At 43.1% G+C, this 2,192-nt stretch overlaps 1 non-coding gene across 1 annotated transcript; it reads right to left on the reverse strand.

Annotated features, from left to right (window-relative positions):
- Window positions 1–586: 586 nt before the first annotated feature.
- On the reverse strand, window positions 587–693 carry LOC137964347 (small nucleolar RNA R71). The gene has a single exon (XR_011115544.1). It is a non-coding gene; the product is annotated as a small nucleolar RNA R71 (small nucleolar RNA).
- Window positions 694–2,192: the final 1,499 nt, after the last annotated feature.

Below are 2,192 nucleotides of genomic sequence, written 5' to 3' on the forward strand. Positions count from 1 at the left end.
TCAGTGATTTTTAAGGATTGTAAACACTTCGTATTTTCAATAGTTAGTATAATTTGATAGTTTTGTTTCTTTTTGTGTTTTTATTCACGGGCACCGCTCCCTAGGTGAACCATTAGCACCCTTTGTTGAATAGGTAGAACATATTTGTAGGAAAACACCAGAAGTCAAGTTAGGAGCTACCATGGCCAATCAGGGTGAACCATTACAGTTACCTCCAACAGGTGACCGTAGAACCCTGAGGGATTATTCTATCCCATCGAACTTCACATCACCTTCTCACTTTATATTGCCACCCACTACTGCTGCCAGTTATGAGTTGAAACCGGGTGTGATCCAACTCCTCCCTACATTCTATGGGTAGGAGAGGGAGGACCCTTATTACCACATCAAGGAATTCTTAGATATCTGTGCAACTTTCAAATTCCAGAATTTCTCAGATGACTCTATCCGGTTAAGACTTTTTCCATTTTCACTTAAGGATAAGGCCAAGCCTTGGCTTAATTCCTTAGAGGTGGGTAGCATTACTTCATGGGACACATTAGTCATGAAATTTTTGTCCAAGTACTTTCCCATTCAGAGAACTACAGCCCTCAGGAGAGAAATCTCTACCTTTATGCAGTAGGAGGGTGAACATTTTTATGAGGCTTGGGAGAAATGGAAGGATTTGATCCCTAGGTGTCCGCATCATGGGTTTGAGAAATGACATTTAGTGCAATACTTTTATCAAGGTCTTACACCCCAGGTTAGATCCATGGTAGATGCAACGAATGGTGGGAGTTTGATGGGTAAGAGTGCTAGTGAGGCATGGGACTTCTTTGAAACGTTGAGTGATCAATCTCAGCAATGGGGTTTATCATTTAATGTTGATAGAAGATCCCATGAAGCCAAAAGAGGGGGTCTCTACGAGGTTAGTGAAACACCCATGCTCATGGTGGAGATTGAGGGGTTGACTAGAAAGATTTATGCCCTTATGGTGTCAAAGAGTTCACCTGCTCCTAACCCATCTACTGTCTGTGCCATATGGTCTTGTTCATCTCATCCCACACAAATGTGTCCATCTAGTTCATGATACCCGGAGCGCATTGAGGACTTGAATGCAGTCCAGAATTTTCATAGACCAAACCGGAATGATCCTTTTTCGGAAACATATAATCCGGGTTGGGCTAGGCACCCAAATTTCTCAAGTTCCAAGGGCCCACAGGTTGGGGGTCCTCCAAGGTTTACTCAACCCCAAGCTCCGCCCCCACACTTCACTCAACAGCCATTGATTTCACAAAAACCTTCACTTGAGGATACACTTCAATTATTCATGCAGAATACACAGTCCTCCATTGTTAAACTTGAAATGCAAGTGAGTCAGTTGGCCAGCCACATGAGTGAATAGGCACAAAATAGACTCTCGAGTCAAACCATTCCTAACCCCAAAAGCACACATTGGAGTGGGTCGAGTTCCTATCCCCACCACAAGCAAGCCAAAGCCATAACCACCCTTAGGAGTGGTCGTGAGTTGAACAATGGGGTAGGGACCACTAAGTCTAAGGAGTCAAAGGATGACAATGGGGACACATCATTGAGTGAAGAACCTCCAAGTTCTCCATCAACAGCCAGGCAGATCCCTAACCAAGTCCCACCAGCTCCTTATCCGCAGAGGTTATCGGGCCCACCTAGAAAGGAGATAGCATGCATGAAACATTGGAACTGTTTTGTAAGGTTCACATTAACATTCCACTTCTTGATGCTATTAGGCAAATCCCTGCCTATGCCCGATTTTTTAAAGACCTTTGTACACAGAAGAGAAAACAACATGTTAACAAAAAGGTCTTTCTTATTGAGAATGTAAGCTCAATTTTGAAGCACAACACTCCTCCTAAAGTTAAAGATCCTGGATGCCCCACAATTTCATGTGTCGTTGGTGAACATACCATCCAGATAGCTCTTCTTGACTTAGGGGCAAGTGTGAATTTGCTTCCTTTCTTTGTGTACCAGCAATTAGGTTTGGGGGAATTGAAGTCTACCCCTATCACTCTTCAACTAGATGACCATTCTGTCAAGATACCACGACGAATAGTTGAAGATGTTTTGATAAAAGTGAACAAATTTCTGTTCCTGGTTGATTTCATTGTTCTTGATACAGAACCAGTAGTCTATGTGACCAACCAAATTCCTGTCATCCTAGGATGTCCCTTCTTAGC

The sequence above is a fragment of the Aristolochia californica genome, unplaced genomic scaffold (assembly GCF_029961685.1).
Source record: "Aristolochia californica isolate CCGP_79_NKW_82.1479 unplaced genomic scaffold, dmAriCali1.0.hap1 SCAF_4, whole genome shotgun sequence".
In the NCBI taxonomy this organism is placed as follows: domain Eukaryota; kingdom Viridiplantae; phylum Streptophyta; class Magnoliopsida; order Piperales; family Aristolochiaceae; genus Aristolochia; species Aristolochia californica.